The sequence below is a fragment of the Marmota flaviventris genome, chromosome 14 (assembly GCF_047511675.1).
Source record: "Marmota flaviventris isolate mMarFla1 chromosome 14, mMarFla1.hap1, whole genome shotgun sequence".
NCBI lineage: Eukaryota > Metazoa > Chordata > Mammalia > Rodentia > Sciuridae > Marmota > Marmota flaviventris.
Genome location: NC_092511.1, coordinates 94,386,884 through 94,401,566, shown reverse-complemented (window position 1 = coordinate 94,401,566; position 14,683 = coordinate 94,386,884). Strand labels below are relative to the sequence as shown.

The window sequence follows — 14,683 nt, the reverse complement described above, 5'->3', positions numbered from 1 at the left end:
ACTTTCTTCCTTTTCGAAGCTGAATGATAGTCTTTGCTCATGTGCTGTATTTGTTCATCTATTGCTTCATCCAGGGATGCTTGGATTGTTTCTACCTTTTGATTATTGTGATTGATGCTGCTATGAAGTTGGGTATATAAATATCTCTTTGAGTTCCCACTGTTCATACTTTGGGGTAAATACATAGAAATGAAATTCCCAAAATTAAACATATAATGTTTAATTTTGGGAAAAACCTATTGCACCTTGTTCCATAGTGGTTATATCATTTCAAGTTCTTACTTGCAGTACACAGGGTCCAATTTCTCTATATTCTCACCAACTCATGATGTTTTCTGGGTGTTTAAAATAGCTATCCTGATGAGGATGAGGTTTTATCTTATTGTGGTTTTGATTTGATGTTGAACTTTTTCTCATGAGCTAACTGTTCACTTCTTTGTAGAAATGTCTTTTCAAAGTCTTTGCACATTTTTACATTTGTTGTTGGTTGTTTTGAAAGAAGTTGTATTGAAAACAAGGATTTTAAATGCACAAAAGGAGGAAGACAGAAGTAGTGGGCCATGTTACTCTTGGGATTTCAGAAGATATTTATTAATACCACTATGAGTGAAATGATAATGGTCAAACCCAGCACTTATCAAACACTTTAATTCGTCATGTGTTAGGCTAAATGCCTGTATAAATTAGTTCTTAGTTCTTGCATAATATGAGTGACAGAACTTTAGAGATTAAAGGGTCCTTACAGAAAATGTAACAGCAAACGATTGTTGGAAATTGAATAAAAGAAGCTGGTTCAGTGATTCCATAGAATGGGTGAGGGAACTGGCAGCCCAGCTTGGCCAAACCTAGCTTTCAAATTGCCTTTGCCTCTCACAGAGTCAAACCCCATAGCATGGTTTACATCATGAAATGAAAGACAATTGGACAGTTTATGTCTCTCAGTAGAAAACACATTACCTATGAAGTGGTCCTACCACATACATTGAACCCAAATCAGTAAGCAAATATTGGTTTAAAGGCAATTTATGTTAAAATATATCACAACAATGAAATGAAAATGTAGATCAATATATAAGACCAACAATCAATAAATGGAATTGCGTCAAATTAAAAAAACTTCTGCACAGCAAAAGAAACAATTAAGAACAAAAAGAGAGAAGAAAATCTTTCTAGCTATTCTTCAAATAGGAGTTTATTATGCAGAATATAGATAGAACTCAAAAAACACCAAAACCCAAAATCGAACAACCCAATCAATAGACAAAAATTAATTAAAAATTAATTTAAAAAATTAATTAAAAGACATTTTTTTCAAATGAAGAAATGCAAATGGCCAAAAACTATATGAAAAAAAAATGTTCAATATCCTTAGCATTCATGGAAATGCAAATCAAAACTACAGTCCAATTAGAATGATAATCATCAAAAATATAAATAATAATACACTGCTGTTGAGGTTGTGAGGAAAAAGGTATAGTCATATATTGTAGGCGGGACTGTGAATGAGTACATCCACTTTGGAAATCAGTATGGAGAATCCTCAAAAGGCTGGGAACAGACTCACTCTATGACCAAGCTGCTCTACTATTTGACTTTTATCCAAAATAATTAAGATCAGCATATTATAGAAATATATCCACACAAATGTTTATAGCAGCACAATTTACAAGCCAAGTTATGGAACCAGTCCAGGTACCTGTCAATAGATGAATGGATAAAGAAAATGTGATCTATCTATCTATCTATCTATCTATCTATCCATCCATCCATCCATCTGTCTATTCACACACACATACATAAATACAATTGAATTTTACTTAACCATAAATGAAAATGAATTATACCATTTGCTGGTAAATGGACAGAACTGGAGAACCTCTAGCTGAGGGAAATAAGCCAGACTCAGAAAGTCAAGGATCAAAAATTTTCTCTTACATGCAAAATCTAGAGAGAAATAAGCAACTAAAGAAGGGAGAATCTCATGAAAATAGAAGGGAGTACAGTGGAATAGAGGAAGGGAAATTAGGAAAGGGGAGTAACAACAGAATAAAATTAACCCAACTATGTCATGTGCACATATGAATGTATCAAAATGAATTTTACTTTTATGTATAATTATAATGCACCAATTAAAATAAATCAATTAAAAATGTAAACTACATGAAAGTCTACAGGACAATAATAAACTTACTTCAAATAAATGACAAGACATTTGAAAAAAAAATAAAGAGGAGTGAATATATTTTTAAAACCACCTAAAAGGACATATTAAAGAAAAGACATGCACAGGAATGTTCACTTAGGTGATTAGACTTTGAAGAAGTCTAAAGAAGGGAGCAGAGGATGTAGCTCAGTGGTATAGCACTTGCCTAGTATGCAGGAGACCCCAGGTTTAACCTCCAGCACTACACAAAAGAAAAAAAAAGAGTAAAACAATAATAAAAAAGAACTTTAAAAAAGGAAGTGATTATCTTAAGTGTCAAGACAGTGGCCACTTCTAAAAAGTTAGAGGACAGAGCAAATGAGGGCTTCTTTTTAAGCTGGCAAGTTTTTATAATATACTGTCTTGGGTGCCAGATACAAGGATGTTTGCTTTATATTCATGTATTAAACTGTGCATTACTGTATTAGAATAGAAATCTAGATAATATCATGGGAAGGGACTGGCACATTCAGACAGAGAAGCAGGTGAAGGCTGTATTAGTCAGCTTGTGTTTTTATTGTAAACTACCTAAGTTAGGTTACTTATAAAGAGGTTTGCTTAGCTTACAGCTCTGGAGGCTGGAAGTCCAAACAACACTGGACAGGCCCTTGCAAGGGTCCACTCAGGTGTAACATACCATAGGGGAAGTATATGTGTATTTCCTGTGTGGTCTCTCTACCTCTCTGAAATTTGATTGTGGGGACTCCATCTTAAGGACCCTAAACTAATCTGATCACTTCCCAAAGGCCCTGCCTCTAAACACTATAGTAAGATAAAGTTTCCACCTTTTTAATACTATACATAATAGTTTGGAGATCAAACTCCTGCATGAGTTGGGGGTGGAGGTGAGGGTTAGGGGACACACCACATTCAAACTTTATCAAAGGATCAAAGGAACAAGGAAGCAAGGTATCTTCATGTTAAATAATTTCTAGAGCTTAGAGCTTTAGGGTGGGGAGTGTATAGAAATGAGCATGGATGATGTTACAAGGGCCTTTCAGGGTATGCTTTTATTCTAAGGGCAATAGGAGGTCACCAAATAGGGTGAAGCTGGAGACTGCCCAAGGTGACATGTTGCACTTTAGAAAGGTCACACTGGGTCGGGTACTGGAAGGATTGGAATGGAACCCAGTGGGAGAATTCTGCAGCAATTCAGGTGGAGTTGGTGATCATATCTTTGCTTAGCACTGTGGCAGAGGGGACAAGAAGAAGTAAGCAGACTTAAGAGACCTTAATGATTAATGTGAGGTGAAGGGGTGGTGGGGGGAAAGTCAAGCTTGTGAACAGATTTCTGATGGGGTTAGCTGGGGAGTCAGAGAATTTGTTGCGAATGGGAGCATTGGAGGGGAGCAGTTTTTGCATGGCTAGGTTCAATTTGAGGGGGAATCTGAGCTGCCTGTGGGTCCTCTATATCTGGAACCCTTAGGCAGGTGTGAAGGTGGGTCTAGAGCTCTGGCCTGGGGATGGAGATTTGAGAATCATTCAGTCAACACATTGTCTAACCCTGCTGGGAAAATCGTGAGTGAGGCAGGTGCTGAGGGCTGAGGTGTGGGAGGAGAGCGTGAGAGTCAAGAGGCACTTAGTTCTTAACTGCATTAGACTTATGAATTATGACTTTATATGATGAAATAGCCATATGCATTCAGTAGAAATATTACTTTGAATTTTGAATGTGAATCATTTCCCAGGATTACAGTATGTGGCAAAATCCTCTCGTGATGCCGGACAATGGCAAAGAGCCGCAAGTCCCAGCCAACCCCATGATCACAAGAGGAATCAGCTGACACTCTACAGTGCGCTGTGTTGCTGAGCTAGGATGGTTTGGAGGTAGGTTTTATCAATGCATTTTAATCTATTATATTTTCAATTTATGATAGACTTATCAAGATATAACCCCATCATAAGTCAGCATCTGTGTATGGAAGGGCACCTGGAGCTCAACAGGCCACAATATGCAGGGTGCTGACAAACATGGCTGGCTGAGGACTAGGGAAGTCAAAGATGGGGCTGTCTAATGTGCTGTCATCCCCATGGCCTTACTGTGTTGGAGGCAGTCACAGGGCGTGGTGGCACCTGACTGAAGCTCAGGAAAGGGGGTTCAACAGGAGTGTGGAGAAAGCTGAGTAGTGCTGGGGAGCAGAGGGCCATGCCATGGAAGGAATTTCCGGCCCTTTCCACCTTCCCTCAGATCCCTTGCTAGGCTGCAGAAGCACTGTCAGAGGAGAGAATATTTCAGGGAGAAAGTTTAGGGAGTAATTACCTGAATCTCTAGATGAAGCAGTTTGACTGGTATCTGTCACACGCACCTTTCATGCCATTGTTCTCAGTTTCCTTAGGACCTGGCTTGAGTTGACCTATTTGGTGACACCTACATGGCAAAAGATGAAAAGATACAATGAGGTAAGCACAGCATTTCTTTTGAGCCATATTCTTACCTTCAAGCTCCAGGAGAGAGTCAGCAGCCTTAAGACCTGAGCAAGGGTCAGTAGGCACAGGAATTCCATTCCAAGGGAAAGGGTGGTGTTCCCTGGCTATGGCAATCACAGAGGCTCAAATTACCTCTGTGCTGCAGCTGAATGACCTTCAGCAGGTAGAGGCCCTTGGGGAAGCTCTCCTATTGGTGTGGTACATTACAGTCATTACTGAAAGAGTCTGACTGTATAGGGAAAAAACTCTGTTGTCACCTGCCTGACAAAGAATCACCTTTCATTGTACAGTGCTCACTTAACTGTGGCCTTGACTACTCTGCAAATTTCAGCTTTCTTGAGCTGAAAACTCGAGGCTGTCTGGAGGAACGTCTGGCAGCAAGCACACCCCTCCTTTTTTTCTATGACCTCCCAGTGACGGCACCTGTGGGCGCCCACAGTTCTGCAGCAGATGCCAGCACTTCGTGGCTCTGGCTCCTCCCTCCAGGATTCTCAGAGAGGCAGAGAATCCACAATGGGCAGGGCCCGGAGTGTAGCCAGGCTATGCTTCAGAGAAAACAGGCACATGGCCTCCAGGTCCTCTCCTTTCTGGTCAGGGTCTGTGTGTGCCTGAGCACCCAGCCCTTGTTAATCATTTAAACCAGCAGCCCAAAGTTGATTTATCTGACTCTCTCCTCCCGCTTCAGTACTGATGCTGCCATGAATCAACAGATTACCAGCCACCCGGTTTTATCATCATTTCCTAACCTGAATCCCCTTCTTTTCCCTTTAGCTAAAGATAAAGGGGGCTTAAAACCTGTGTGAAGAGCAGGTTTACAGGATGCTAGTCCATTATCTTCAGTTTTGCTAGCTTACCAAGTAAATCTTTTTCCTTGCCCCAACAATTGGTCCTCAATTCATTTGACCCTTTTATAAGTGGTGAGTAAATAGACTTGGGTTCATTAATGGGGGGAAATGAAAGAGCTCCAAATAAGTTCCTGCTCCTTTGGTGATTTCTTTAGCCCAAGGTTCACTTTCTGAATCTATGAAATGTAGGACATGGGGCTAGGATTGTGGCTCGGCAATGGAGCGCTCGCCTAGCACGGGCGGGACCCGGGTACGATCCTAAGCACCACATAAAAAATAAAGGCATTGTGTTGTGTCCATCTACACCTAAAAAAATGAAGGAAATGGTGATTGTCTCCAATTGTTGCTTTAAGCTTAAAAACAATGATGAAAACATCTTTCCTAGCCCATACTGCTTACAAATGTTGGTTCTCCTTTTCTTTCTCCTTGAACAGTATTCATCAACACCTATATGCAGAAAAGACACAGCAACAAGTCTAGAGTTTAGATATACATTTATTTAACCTTGCCTTATCTTTTAAAAGGCATGCATTTATGAAGACAGATTATATTTTTGGTGACGTAGGCTACCTGGAAAATCAAACTGGCCATGCCTTAAATACTCACTGACTGCTGCTCTTCTGTCAACTCCCAACCTTGTTCTGACCTAGTGATTTCTTTCTGGAATTTAAGTGTAACTGAGAGAAGGATTTAGGATTAAAAGAAAGATACACCAAGTCTCAAAGGTACACCGATTCTCACATCTGTGAGCCATTGAAATGCTGAGTGCACTCAGGAATAGTTGTAATTCTTGAACAACATGCCCTTGGCCCTCATCCTTGTAAAATGAGGGAAATTGTCAAGCACAAGAAAAACTTATGCAAAATTATGTACTTGTTCCCTGGCTCCACCTCTAGTCCAGCCCCTAGCAGAGGCCTCCTATAAATATTAATAACCCACTCCAATAGATTGCTTATTTCCCTCTGGATATAGCCTGCAGTCTCTCTTGGATGTGTATTCTTTGCTTTACCTCAAAGACATCTCTCTTGAGATTGCCCCCATTCTCCCTTGAATGTGTATCTATTTTCCTAAATAAACCTCTGTCTATAACTTTATTTGGCATGTGCTGAAATTCTTTTCCATTAATGTATGCCACTGGTGCTGAGTCAGGTTCCCCCTCCCCTCTAGAAATCCTTGGACTCTTCCAGAGAATCTATTCTCCTACGATGTAACTGTGCACCTAGCTGCCTGTCCTGCCAAAGTTTGACATCTTTGACCCTGTACTGACATCAGACATCTCTTTTCCTCTCCTTTTCCAAAGGGGATTTTCTGTGTTTAATTGCAATCTATTTTTTCTTCTACTCTCTTCCCAATTCCCTTATTCCAGTGCTGTCAACACTCAACCTCATTTGATTGACTCAAAAGTTCTTAGGGCTAACTCATGATCTTTCTCTGCAGTTCAAATACCTCATGTCCAATTGTGTAGATGTCTGCAATACCAGAGCCACTTGAATGTATGCCACCACTCTCTTACCTCATTCCCTTGCCCCATTTCCTTTCAGGTCCTGGGGCTGCCATCTTTCACACCTGAAGCATTACCTTGGATTCCTTGACCTATCTAACAATATCTTTTATCATCACATGTTTATTGAGGACAACTGTAAATAAGAAATAAACCATATAAAGAACTCAAAATGCTTAACACCAATAAAACCCCACAAATAACCCAATCACTAAATAGACTAAGGAACTGAACACACGCTACACAGAAGAAGAAATATAATCGATCAACAAATATATGAAAAAATATTCAACATCTCTAGCAATTACTGAAATACAAACCAAAACTACATTGAGATTTCATCTCTCTCCAGTGAGAATGGCAATATCAAGAATATAAGCATCAGTAAAGTTGATGAGGATGTGGGGGAAAAGGTAAACTCATACATTGCTGGTGGGGCTGCAAATTGGTGTAATTTGGGAAAGCAGTATGGAGATTCCTCAGAAAACTTGGAATGGAACCATCATTTGACCCAGCTATCCCACTCCTTGGTTTATACCCAAAAGACTTAAGATCAGCGTACTACAGTGATGCAGCCACATCCATGTTTATAGCAGCTCAATTTCCAACAGCTAAACTATTGAACCAACCTAGATGGCCTTCAACAGGTGAATGAATAAAGAAACTGTGGTGTATATACAGAATAGAATATTCCTCTGTCTTAAAGAACAACAAAATTATGGCATTTGCAGATAAATGGATGGAGCTGGAGAATATTATTCTAAGCAAAATAAGCCAATCCCAAGGAACTAAAAGCCAAATATTTTCTCTGATATGTGGATGTTAATTCACAATAAGGGAGGAGGCTCTAGGGGAAAATAGAGCTACTTTGGATTAGACAGATAGAAATGAAAGGAGGGAGGGGGTATGGGTGTAGAAAAGAAAGTAGAATGAATTGGACATTATTACCCTATGTGCATATATGATTACATGACCAGTGCAAATGTATATCATGTGCAACCAGGAAAATGAGAAGTTAAAACTCCATTTATGTATCATGTGTCAAAATGCATTCTACTGTAATGTATTACTAATTAAAACAAAATTTAAAAATAAAATAAACCCATAGTTTTTAAAATCCCAGAATTTATAGTTTTAAGTACAGCTCTGGTTGCTCCCTCTGCATTCATATCAGTGAACTGGGATATTGCAAAACCTTCTATCAGCTCTCCTTTTCCCCAATCTCTTTCCTCTGATTTTTACCGTGTTCATCATATAAATTAGCTCAGTCCAGAGCAGTTACTTCTCATCCTGTATGGCCCAAAGTCTGGTGCTTCCACCTTAATTCAAGGTCTTCTTTAATATGACACCATCCGTGGCTGAACTTAGTGTTCCCTGGAGTCATCTTGTAATTTCCTACCTCTTTGCTTCAGTCCTGTTATTCTCCCTATCCAAAATATTCTTAATCAAATTTTATAGAGTCAAATGTATCAGCTTTAAAATCAAATTTTACTTGAAGCCTTTCTCAGATTCTATCTGAAAGTAAACTGTGCTATGAACTAGCTCTTATTTTTTTAAGAAATCACAGTTTTACTGAGGTCTAATTCACATCACCCATTTAAAATAGTTTTAGTTGTAAAACTAAAACTAGTGTAATCATCACTACAATCAATTTTAGAGCATTTTTGTAATCCCACAAAGAAACTCTGGTGCTGGTTGTGTGGCTCAGTGGTATAGCACTTGCCTAGCATGCTTGAAGGCCAGGGTTCCATCCCAAGCACCAACATGCACGTGTGTGTGTGTGTGTGTATGTGCGTGTGCGCGCACACACACACACACACACAAAGTAAGGAGGAGGAAGAGGAAGATAAGGAGGAGAATAAGAAAGGGGAGGAGGAGGAGGAGGAACAGGAGGAGGTGGCAGAAACCCTGCACCATTTAATGGTTACCCTTCATTGCCCCTATTCGTCAACCTTAGGTAGCCACTAATTTATTTTGTATGTCAATTGACTCGTTTACTGTGAATATTTTATGCATACAAATATAAGTGGAATCATACAGTATGTAGCCTACATATGCTATTACTTGAATGTGTCCCCCAAAGTTTATGTGTTTGAAATGTAATCCCCAGTGCAACAGTTTTGAGAGGTGCGATCTTTAAGAAGTGATTAAGTCTCAATAAGTTGTTATCACAACACTATTGTGTATTGTGAAAGTAAAGTTCACCCCCTCTTGCTCTCTCACATCATGTGATGCCTTCTGCCATGTTATCCCACAACAGGAAAGTCCTCTCTAGTTGTGAGCCCTCAAACTTGGATTTCCATACCTCCAGAGCCATAAAAATATATCTCTATTCTTTACAAATTGCTAGTCTCAGGTATTCTGTAATACTAGAACAAAATAGAATAAGATAGCATATGTAATTTGCCTTTCTTTAATAGCAGTTCCCTCTTTTATTTTAAAGAGAAAATCAACTAACTGCCCAATGCCCCCAGTTTTCTTAGCTATGCTATTAAAACTTAGGTGGGACTAGATTTAGGGCTCTCTCTCTCTCTCTCTCTCTCTCTCTCTCTCTCTCTCTCTCTCTCTCTCTCCCCCTCCCTCCCTCCCTCCCTCTCTCCCTCCCTTTCTCTGTTCCCTGGCTATCAAGAAATGAGCAGTTTCTTCCACCATACACTCCTGATAAAATGTATTGGCTCACTCCAACCCAATAGATTATGGATTGAAAGCTCTGAAACTGAGGCAATATAGCCTTTTCTCTTTTAAAGTTAACTTATCTCAATTATTTTGTTATAATAATGGGGAAAAAAAAGACTATCACACTGGGTCCTGTACCTTGAAGCTAGACCTTCAGTCTGTATTTCTGGAGGCAAAAGCACCTGGTACTTTCATATATCACATATATCTTTGAAGCTCTGCAAAAGCCTGAAGGAACTCCGGGCCACATCCTTAAAATATTTATAATTCATCTTTTCCTCTAGGAAAATCATTCTGTTATCTTTGAGGTCTCATATTTTAAGTTTTAAGGATAATTTAATTGTTTGGGGTATGGAGTGGTATCATTTGTGTGTGTGTCTATGGTTCCGAGCTTTGAACCCAGGGTCTCATGCATGTAGCCTACATCTACCACAGAGCTACAATCCCAGCTCATTATCACTTTAAAGGAAAACAATTTTTTTGTTAAAAAAGGTCATCTGAAATTTATTCAGATTTATCTTTTATGTGACTCACAATCCCACCCACCCACATTTCACAATTAATAGCATATTTTATATTCAATATTTAAATACATTTTATCTATAGGACTAACTCAAAGAAAAGCTGCAAATACATTCTTCGTCTGACTGTCTCTCTGATTACTTACAGTTGGTGTTTAACAGCAAGCAGTGAATCACTAGGTGAGGAAGTTGGGGTCCAGACCCTGGTTTTTCCGAGAGGGCCCTAAGGAGGGCCCTCCTTCAGGGTAATTGAGTGCCCTGACCCAAGATTAACTGGCAGCATGGGAAATCAATCACCATTTTCCCAGTCACCAAGAGTGTGACCGCATCTTGGCAAAGCATGGCTCGTACATTGCTATAGCTTTCTTCCTCAAGAACTGATGTGTTTCGTATGGCCCTATCAGGACTCTGATTAATGAGTTTACTTTTGCCTACACCTAGGTGCAGAGTCAGGGTTAGATTTCTGTCCTCAATTCATTTCCCAAAGTGGGAGGAACTGATTGCATGAGGGCAATGGAAATCAGGCGAGAGTGAGAGGGCAGTGTACTCTCTGCACTTCCTGCCAGAGAGTTTATGGGGCCCACTGCGTATGGCTATTAGTTTAGACGTTTGTTCCTAGAACCATGTTTCAGTTATGGGAAGCCAGAAGGTAGTGAAAGCAGGTAAGGAAAGGCCAGGGATTCCATAAAAAAGATGAAGATGATCCCAAAAGACTCTCAAAATAAAAGAGAAAAAAACACAGCATATTGACTACTATCGTCCATTCATTCAGCATTAGTTGATCATCAGGACCATGGTAGGCACTGAAAACACAAAGAAATAAGAATTTTATAAGATCTTTGTATGACTTCTGGAATCTTGGAACCTATGAAATTGTTACTGCTCTCTAAAAATCTTATCACAAAGTGGCCTGTGACCTGTTCAGTCTCAGGGACAGGTAGAAATTCTAAAGTGAAAGGCCGTGTGGAGTCCTGACCAGAGAGAGAATCAGGAGGTATAAGCAGAGGTGACTGCTCTGTAGAAGAGAAAGAGGTAGACAGAGTTCTGAGGGTCCTGTGAGAAGAAGGAATAAGGTACAGGGGCAAGTGTGTGCTTTCTGTTTCTACTTTTTCAAATCTACTTTTCTACTTTTTCAATCTCTAAGTGGAAATCATAGTTTTCTTTCTAAAAATCTTCAAAGTCTTTGCCCTGTACATAGAAGGGATTTTAGTTCATTTTATGTTTCTATAACAAAATATCCAATACTGGCAATGGATAAATAATAAAATTTTATTCAGCTCACATTTCTGAAGTCTGGAAAGCTCAGGAGCAAGGTGCCAGCATCTGGTGAGGGTCTTCTTGCTGCATTGTAACATGGCAGGGGGCATCACATGGTGAGACCCAGCAAGCCTGCAGGATCAGGTCTCTCCCTTTTATAAAGCCATTAATGCCATAAGGGGGCACCTCCTTCATAATCTTATCTATTCTCATTCACCTCCCAAAGGCCTCACCTCCAAATCCATTAGCAAATGAATGTTGGGGTTAAATTTCCAGCACAAGTACTTAATGGGGATAAATTCAAACCTTAACAGTAGAGATCAGAATACATTCATTTACGTGACCAAGTAGTAAATACTTTGATTTTCTGATCAGAGGGTGTCAGGTTGCACCTATATAACTCAGTCATTGCAGTGTAAAAACAGCTGTAAGACAATACTACATGGATGAGTGGGCTGTGCTCCAGTAAAAGTTTATTTACAAAAACAAGTGGCAAGCTGCACTCTGGTACATAGAATAAAGAGTAAATTCTTGAACTTTAAACCACTTTTAGTAAACCTGTCTCTACTTGCATCTCTGACTGCCCCCTCCTTCATATTGTCCTGCCCCCTCCTTCATATTTAAGGCTTTAATGTTGCTTTTTTGTTTTCTTTTGTAAATGTTTCATTTAGGTTTAATTTACATACCATGGAATTTATCCATTTAAAATGAACAGTTAATGTGTTGAGAGAAGAAATCCCATGCTTATTAGATACCTCCCCTAGCCCTTCCATCAGCCACATAGCTCTTGCCACAACTAATCTATTTTATGACTGTGTAGATTCACCTATTCTGGATATTTCATATAAATAAAATCACATAATAAGTGGCCTTTTGTGACTAGATTCTTTCATAATAATTTTGGAATTTCAATTTCACTGTCTTTTCAAGATTCATCCAGACTGCAGCCTATATCAGGAATTTATTTCTTTTTATGACTGAATAATAATCAATTGCATAAATATTTCATATTTTGTTAACACATTCACCACTTGATGGAAATTGTTTCCTCTTTATGGTAATGTGAGTAATGCTGCTATATGCATATTTGTGTATGAAGTTTTGTGTGAACATATCCTTTTGGTTGCTTTAAAAAAATTTTTTTGACTCTATACCCAGGAGTGGAATTTCTGGATCATATGGAGCATTAGTCTGTTTTCTATTAATACAACAAAATACCAAGGCTGGATACTTTATAAAGAAATAATGTTCCTGTCTTGTGACCATAGGGCCCAAAGATCATGGAATCAGTCCTCTGGTTGCATGACAACAGAGCAGAGAAATGGAAAGGGAACTCTATGAGTACAGAAGGAGCCAAGCATGTGGGGTAGCCTCACTTTATAACATATATCTTTTGAAAGCTAACTCATTCTGAGAGACCAGCATTAGTTTATTCCAATGACCTAATTAGTTTCCACTAGGGTTTACCACTTAAATGTTCCAACAAATTCTAGAAACCAAGATTCTTGTACATGAACCTTTTGGGTACAAACCATAGCAAATATTTGTTGTTTAACTTTTGGAAGGAGTTTCTTTATGCTATTTGCCCAGTTTAGCTGCATCATCTAACACTACATCCTGACTAACACTTTTTATTACCTCTTTTTTACTAGTGAGTATGAAGTAATATCTTTTTTTTGTGTGTGTGATGCTGGGAACCCAACCCAGGGCCCTGTACATGCAAGGCGTGCACTCTACTAACTGAGCTATATCCCCAGCCCAATGAAGTGATATCTTATTGTAGTTTGAATCACGTTTTTTTTTAATGTGATACTCAAGACAATGAGAATTGTTTTCAAATACTGATGGTCATTTTTATAAATTTGGAGAAATGTCTATTCAAGTCTTTTGCTCATTTTTTAAAAGACTGTTATTCTTAACAGTTATATAATTGCATCTATGTATAATCCAGATTATTTTACATGGAAATATATTTCTCTCAGAGGCAAGCAAACCTGTGCCATATAGTATATAAATAAAAAGGGTAATACTACACACTCAAATAAGTATTTTAATTTTTTTTTATTTGTTCTTTTTAGATATACTTGAGAGTAGAGTGTAATTTAATATATTATACATATATGGAATATAACTTAATACACAACCTGAATATAACTTCCCATTCTTAAGGTTGTACATGATGTATAATTTTACTGGTTGTGTATTCATATATGAATATAGGACACATGTCTGAATAAGATAAGTAAATATTTAAAATATTAAAATAAATAAAATATTTTTTTTTAAATTCAAGATTCTGTTGAGAGGTTAACACTACAAGCTAAATACACAATTCTGAGTGATTCATATAGTCAGATACTGTTTCTTCTTTCAAAATATTAAGAAATTAACTAAGCCTCAGAAGATATAACTGCCCTCAAGATTTTGATCAAAGTGTTTTTTTTACATTAAAATTCATCATGTGCACAATTAAAATATGTCAAAAAATGCATCTGCTACTCTAGCTGATGTTCATGCTTAGTATGGGTTTATTTGACTAAATTAGACCATTTTAGGGAAAAAGAAGCCAAAACAAAGCATTTACTTTGAAATATATACTAAATAATATATTTATTAAATATATATAATAATAAATATATACTATTATTTCTAATAAAATAATATATATTTTATTAGAAATAATAATTTAAGGTGATAAAGGATTATTTATCATGTGAAAAATAAAGAAAAACATTAGAATGAGCAAACACTTTAAAACAACAAATATGGCAAAAGACACTTGCATTCATTTTTATTATAATTATCAATGATTTTTATTATTTCTACTATATTTCATCAGCTTCTGAAACACCTCCTGAATCACTCCAGTTCACGGCAATATGACCAGACAGGATGGGGCAATGTCATCAGTGAGCTTCTTGTTTATGCTGCTCTTCTATTTTTGTAGCTGAATGCCTTTTTAAATTGCTTCTGGAAGTGCACTCTTGGCATCACTGATTATAGATAGGGTTGGTCGATAACATTTTGGCTTATTAGCAGGCATAACTTATTTTGGAAGTGATGGAGGTATTAATGGAAACTGGGGACTTGAGGTGGTAGTAGGTGGAATTAGATGGAAGTAGGTGGAATTGGAGTTGGAATTGCCCACAGGTAGCATGATGTCTAAAAGCCTCAGATTTTGTAGAGTTTGGGGTTCTAAGTAATTTTCATTTGCCATCGCTAGCAAAGAGATGATGTCATTAAATTAGGAAAC

General features: G+C 38.1%; 1 long non-coding RNA gene across 1 annotated transcript in view; it reads left to right on the top strand.

The window, feature by feature from the left end:
• The window catches only part of LOC139701757 (uncharacterized), a 240,145-nt gene that overhangs the window by 74,350 nt on the left and 151,112 nt on the right, over positions 1 to 14,683 (top strand). The window lies entirely within an intron of this gene.